Source organism: Triticum dicoccoides, chromosome 5A (genome assembly GCF_002162155.2).
Source record: "Triticum dicoccoides isolate Atlit2015 ecotype Zavitan chromosome 5A, WEW_v2.0, whole genome shotgun sequence".
In the NCBI taxonomy this organism is placed as follows: domain Eukaryota; kingdom Viridiplantae; phylum Streptophyta; class Magnoliopsida; order Poales; family Poaceae; genus Triticum; species Triticum dicoccoides.
In genome coordinates this window covers 240,743,489-240,751,054 of record NC_041388.1, presented here as the reverse complement: position 1 = coordinate 240,751,054, position 7,566 = coordinate 240,743,489, and positions in this window count along the sequence as shown.

Below are 7,566 nucleotides of genomic sequence, written 5' to 3'. Positions count from 1 at the left end.
CGAAACCCTAGGTCTCGCGGATCATCAGCAAGGCAAGTAACACTTTGATCATACCTTTTCTACAACCCATGTTTTATTGCATTAGATCAATCCTCTCACATTGCATGATTAGGATCTAATTAAATTGTGGGATGGGAAGTAGATGAGGTAGTACCTATTACCTGTATTATTATGAAACCTTTGGGAGTTACTTCTACGTTTGCTTCTTATGCCATGCTATGCTAGTAGACGTGGATTGGGTGAGTGAAATCCATGAAAGATGTGAGTTGATAATTTTAATGGTTTATCTAAGGTGGCAACTTAAACACACATCTGGGTGGATTGAGGCACCTGATGTCTATCAGGACTTGCCTATTTTTTTTGGACCGCCACCCAGGCTCAAAGGGATCATAATATCTTTCATGCTAGAAACTTCCGTGTGCAGCCACATGCTACTATGGGCTCTGGCATAGTTGACTAAGTTGTGCGAACTCTTACGGGGTGGACTAGCAGATGTAGGGGTTATAGGTGGTACGGTCTACCCCACATGTAAGGTGCTAGCGCTTCTGAAAGACTATGTCTCGGTCATCCGTATCTCAAACACCATGTAGTGTGAGAAACCAAACGGAGGCGATCGAATCATGTGGGGAAAAGTGCGCAAACCTCTGCAGAGTGTACAAACTAATCATGATTAGCCGTGTCCCTGGTTATGGACAACTTGAGTATCTAGTACTTGAATATCATGTGAATCTCATCATGTTACTTCTAATTAATGTTGTTGGGTTTAATTATTTTAATTGGGATTGAGAATGCTGTCAACCATTCTCAATGTTTCACAACCACCATGATAGTTAAATAAATTTATTCCTTTGCAGTAGGGAAAAATTGGCTTTACGCAAAACTGTAACCATAGAGCTTTCCACCAGCCATATATGCATATAGTATAGCTGTTTCATTCCATTACTCTCTATGTGTTACATTGCCAGCATATTCCATGTGCTGACCCGTTTTCGGGCTGCAACTTCTCATGTTGCAGACTTTTCAGACGACGAGTAAAGTGCTTTTAGGTCGTGGCCCTATACTCAGTGATGCCGTTGGAGTTGATGGACCCATTTATCTTCCAAGTCTTCTGCTGTTAACGTCACTAGATGGCCTTAAGCCATTTTATTGTAATAAGTCTCTTTGAGACAACGATGTAATAAGTGTGTGATTGCCACTCTGCTATAAATCCTTCGATGTACTGTGTGGTGTCAGCATTACTGATCCAGGGATACACCTGAGCACAGAAGCACTTGATCCATTCGGGTCGGGTCGCTAGAAGACACAACTAAGTTAGTTTTAGTAAAGAGCTTTTTGTTACGAGAAAGTTATTTGTCCCTAGGCAATTGATAACTAGACCGGTAATCATTATTGCAATTTTATATGAGGGAGAGGCATTAGCTAACATACTTTCTCTGCTTGGATCATATGCACTTATGATTGGAACTCTAGCAAGCATCCGCAACTATTAAAGATCATTAAGGTAAAACCCAACCATAGCATCAAGGCATCAAGTCCTCTTTATCCCATACGCAACAACCCCCTTACTCGGGTTTGTGTTTCAGTCACTCACGCAACCCACTATAAGCGAATCATGAACGTATTGCAACACCCTACAGTGGGGATCCCTCACGCTTGCGCGACACGGAGAGCACCATAGGACAGCACCAATAATAAAACATGCAACTCAAACCAATCTTGATCATCAAATAACCCATAGGACAAAACGGATCTACTCAAACATCATAGGATAGCCATACATCATTGGGAAATAATATATAGCGTTGAGCACCATGTTTAAGTAGAGATTACAGTGGGTAAGAGAGAGATTACACCGCTTCATAGAGGGGGGAAGAGTTGGTGATGATGGCGGTGAAGTTGTTGGCGAAGATTGCGGTGATGATGATGGCCCCCGGTGGCACTCCAGTGCCACCGGAAGCGAGGGGGAGAGAGCCCCCATCCTTCTTCTTCTTCCTTGACCTCCTCCATAGATGGGAGAAGGATTTCCCCTTTGGTCCATGGCCTCCATGGCGTAGGAGGTGCGAGAGCCCCTCCGAGATTGGATCTGTCTCTCTGTCTCTCTCTGTTTCTGCGTTCTCAGATTCTTCCCTTTCACCGTTTCTTATATTCTCGGAGATCCGTAACTCCGATTGGGCTGAAATTTTAACACGATCTCTATACGGATATTAGCTTTCTTGCGGCGAAAGAAGGGCATCAACCACCTTACGGGGTGGCCACGAGGGTCAGGGGCGCGCCCCCTGCCTCGTGGCCCCCTCGGGCATCGTCTCGCGTGGATTTTTCTTCCCAAAGATCATATATATTCCAAAAAGAATCTCCGTCAGTTTTTATCCCGTTTGGACTCCGTTTGATATGGATATTCTGCAAAACAAAAAACATGCAACAAACAGGAACTGGCACTAGGCACTAGATTAATATGTTAGTCCCAAAAATAGTATAAATAGTTGCCAAAAGTATATGAAAGTTGTAGAATATTGGCATGGAACAATCAAAAATTATAGATACGACGGAGACGTATCAGCAGCGCATATGGGACAAGCTCAATGGCGGGCAAGACAACACTCGCCTGCTGATAAACATCATGCAACAGATCCACCGGTGCATAGAGGCCGAGGAGGGTGCGGCCGATGCAGTCCTCCACCATGTTCCAATGGGTGTGTTCGTCGTCCAGCCAATGGGCTAGCACATCCACCTTCTATCAAACCGGACCACGGTCCGGCTCATCAGCTCCTTTGCTTCCTACAACTCCTTCGTGGACATGGGCCACCCCCGCAGTTCATCATTTTTGCCCTGAGGATGGAAACGCTATTATCTAGCACCCCGCGGAGTTCGCGTGCCTCAGCCTCCTTGGCCGCGAACTACTCCCTCAGATGCTTCACTTTTAAGTCTGAGAGCTCTTTTGATGCCATGGCAACACAGATGGTACGGACTAGGAAGAAGGGAGGTGGAATGCAGCGAAGACGGAGAAATGCGAGTTGCGGCAGGGCGAGGGGCAGGGAAGAAGAAGCAATTAGGTGGGGAAAAGGAAAACTAAGCTTCACCTTTTGTAGGCCATTGCCAGCGATGAACCTGCTCCTCATCCCTAGTCGACGGTAAATTGGCCTTTTGGTTTCCCCATGCAAACTCAAGCGACGCCTTATCACATAAGGGCATCTCCAATGGCAACCCGCAAATTTCCCCCCGCATTCATCCACGGACAGGGGGGCAGTGCATGGAGATGGATGTGGGAGGCAGCCATCCAACGCTATCCGCATACATCCGGTCAACAATTCAAACCAACCGAGCCAAATTCGACGGATTTCATTCAAGTTCGGATAAAATTTATATAAAAGGCCAATATTTTGACCATTTAACTAAAAAAACTAAAAAAACCTAAACCATATACGGGACAACCACCTCATACGCGTGGCCGCCCTATCCTGCCGCCCGCCATCCCCGTCGGTGTCGTCGGCGTCGTCCCTCCAACGGCGATACAACGCTGGAGGGCTACGGTAGCCTTGTCCAACGGCTGCTTGGCGCTCACGGAGGAGCTGCTCCACCTCCTGCTGCGTCGTGCAGAGTGCCACCGCGGCCACTGCCAACGTGGCCTTCGGAGCCCTGGCGATGGCCTTGCCGCGGCCGGCATTTGCAGAGCAGTCGCTAAGAGAGCACTCCTTGCTGATCTTGGTGAGCTCGCCATGAAGGCGGCGGCGACGCCTGGCGGCTGTCTCCACGGTGGTCATGGAGCGGTCGAGCGCCCACGCAGCGGCAAGGCCTGGGTCGTTGCGGTTCCCAGTCCGGCGCCACGTCGCTCTTGGCGAACGCGGAACGGCGACTGGCATTGCGTCAGTCGTACCGCTCCTTCTACCGAGCCGCGCCCTCCGCCTCAAAGATGACAGCCCTCAAGCCCGAGGGACCGCCGAGGTAGTGGACGAGGCGGCCCCATGCATTCTTGATCGCGGGCGGAAGCTCCTCCTTGACGGTGAGGTGGTGGCGGTGCAGCAACGAGAAGGGCGCGTCGATGCGGCAGTAGCGGCTGCGTGGTAGGGACACAGGATCATCCTTGACGCTGCGTCTGCTCTAGATGCCGCGGTGTTGTGGGGGCGGGGCTGGCTCCTCCTTAACATGGTGTCTGATCTGGACGCCACGGTTCTGTCGGAGCAAGGCCGACTCCTTCACCGGTAGGAATGTTGATGTCTGCTCGGTCTTGACGGGGAGGCTGGCTCCTCCTTCACGTGCGTTGGCGATGGCAGAGACAGCCCCATGTCATGGAGTGACCGCTCCGTCATTAACTTGATCTGACGGACGAAATCTTTGTCCGTTAGAGTGGCCTCCTTGAGGAGTCGGGGCGGCTGCTGCGGTGGCTCATGCGGCTGCTGCAGCGGTGCCTGCTCCTCCTTGTCACTAGAGGAGATGACGATCTCCTCCTTGGTGGAGGAGCCGACCGCCGTGGATGCTGATGGTCCCAGAGAGCGTCTGCGGCGGCGCCAAGAAGCGTCGGAGGAGGAGCTTCCACCTACTCCGCCTGCCGGCGCGGAGCACCACGACTTCAGCATTGCCACAGCTTGGGTCAAAGAGGGGAGGCAGGGGCTCAGGGCACGGAAACAGAAACGGGGGAGGGAGGGGGGCGGTGCTCGGGGAGGGGGTGGTGCATCTTTGTGCAACTCCAGCGCACGGCTTAAAATAGTCATGCCCGGGCCAGGCGAAGGGTCGGTCAACTGCTGCAATGTGGCACAACGGTCGGAGTTGGTTCCTTGGGAACCTACGTCTACATTGAAGTGGCGGCTACCGAGAGGTCGCGTCGGTCAGCGCCGCCCTCCCTCCGGTCATATCGCAGCATCAATGCCGGCCTCCGCGTGCTCTGGGTCGGCATGAATGCGGCGTGGTGCATCAGAAGGAAAGCGTGGGACGGGCGTGTGACGGGTTTTTGGTGGGCTAGGGCGGTTAGAAGCGGGCTTGGGAGCAGTCTAGACTCCCAGAAACCTCCCCCACTTTTGTCTCTAATTTGCGGGAGAAATCGCGTCCGGACCACCCCGCGGACCGATACATGTCGGCATTGGATGGCTTCTGCGGTCCGGATGGTTGCAGGAGGTTTACGGGTTCGCCTTGGAGATGCTTAACTGGGTGGCAGGTTTTAATGGCTAAATCATATGACAATTTCTGGTGCGCACGAAGACCGAAATGACTTTACATTGATTTGGCGATGCATGGAGCCCCACATCTTTTAAAAAATGATGTGTATCATGCGAGCGATTTGATTCCTGCGCCCTTCAGAATTCAGGTGCCACGTGCCCTTTCGCTCAGGAGTGTAGGTCTCTGGCGGTAGAAGATCAATTTTTCACAAGCAATTAAAATGACATCGACATATGAAGGGTCATTTTTGCCACATGTTCTGCCTCGTGCATTCATTGGGTCAAACCCTGGCTACCAGGAGAGCGCATGTCAGGCCCAGGCCCGGGGGCTACTATCTTTGTCATGGCTAGCGGGTAACCACTAACCCATTTGCGTGTGATCAACCGTGGCCCCTTAGGCCACTTCCAATGCATAGGTGCTTAGATAAGGTGCTAAGCATATTAAAAAGTTTAGCAACTAATGTCCACAATGCCTAGGTGCTTCACTTGTTGGTGCTAAGCTCCCCTCATTTAATGCTTTAGCAACTAAACTATTCCATGCATCCGTGGGTTTCTTTCATTTAATTGCTTTTGCCTAGGTTCACGTGCTTGGCATTGGTTCTTCCTAGGGTCACCAAACTCACACCTCTCCTCTTTATTACCTTGCCACATCAGATTTTTTTGCCTACATGGCAGCCTTAGCACCTATACAAGGTGGAGCATTGGGGAGGGCCTTACTGGGAGAACAATGAAGTATCATTCTGACAAGGCTTATCTACATTTCCTCTACGAAGTTATAGTGATGCAAGGCTAGAAGATATCGAGATAGATCATCGAGAAGGACCCTAGAAAGAGAATATAGGACTCAAGTGGAAGACTCAGAAGAGGAATATGAGACCCTAGAAGATGAATACAGGGCCCGAGAGGATGAATATGAATATGAAACCGTAGAAGAATCTAAATATGAACTTCAGCATTCGTTCCTGGAACGCCCAAGGCATGGGCTCCCGCAAAGGAACCATCCTCCTGGGAACGACTCACATCAACCCTCTCCACTGCGGGCCAGATCCGACCCACCAAGGGGACAACATATCAGGGCTACAATGGCCTGGTTCAACAGCGGTGCAACCCACATACCTTTTTCGCCGCACGCTGAGGTCATCTCCCATTAAGCAGTCGTGACATGTGGAGAGCTTAACCCCTTTTTACCGCGCTCCTGACACCTGTTATGGTGCGTGGCGCGGTAATAAGAGGCGGTTACACATGGTGGCAGTGATGGGACATGCATTTGTTCCTTGGCTCAGGAGAAGATGACACATGCCCCCGCATTTAATGCGGTAGGTATGTGGTAGGTATTTCATTGTGCATATACATTATTATCTATACAATTCCTAGCCATGGACAACCCCTTACACTATAAAACGAGTCCTAGGCTACGGAATCATGGGTTGGATCCTGAGGGATTAGACACTAGCAGATAGCCCTCTCATTCCCTTCCCACAAATCATGTAATCTTCATCTGACATTAAGCAAACCCACCAGGAGTAGAATATTACACTACCATGTGGCCCGAACCTAGGTAAACATCTGGTGTGCTCGATGAACTTCTCCGATGTTTACATCTGTGTCACTGCGCCACCCTCGAAATCCGAAAAAGGGTTTCCTCCGTCACACGACAACACAAAAGAGAGTGGTTCAATAGTTATGCTTGAAAACATAATAGTTGGTTGTTAGTGTAGTCCTTTGTTGGGGAACGTAGTAATTTCAAAAAAATCATATGCACACGCAAGATCATGGTGATGCATAGCAACGAGAGGGGAGAGTTTCATCCATGCACCCTCGTAGACCATAAGCGGAAGCGTTATGAGAACGTGGTTGATGTAGTCGTATGTCTTCACGATCCAACCGATCCAAGTACCGAACGTACGACACCTCCGAGTTCAGCACACGTTCAGCTCGGTGACGTCCCACGAACTCCGATCCAGCAGAGCTTCGAGGGAGAGTTCTGTCTGCACGGCGGTGTGATGACGGTGATGATGATGCTACCGAAGCAGGGCTTCGCCTAAGCACCGCTACGATATGACCGAGGCGGATTATGGTGGAGGGGGGCACCACACACGGCTAAAAGATCAACTAATCAACTTCTGTGTCTTAGGGTGCCCCCCTGCCCCCGTATATAAAGGAGCAAGGGGGAGGCCAGCCGGCCCTAGAAGGGCGCGCCAGGAGGAGGAGTCCTCCTCCTAGTGGGAGTAGGACTCCCCTTTCCTAGTCCCACTAGGAGGGGGAAGGAAGGAGTGGGAGAGGGGAAAGGCAAGGGGGGCGCCCCCCATCCTTGTCCTATTCGGACTCAAGGGGAGGGGGGCGCGGCCCTGCCCTGGCCGTCCCCCCTCTCTCTCTCCACTATGGCCCAACAAGGCCCATTAACCCCAGGGGGGTTCCG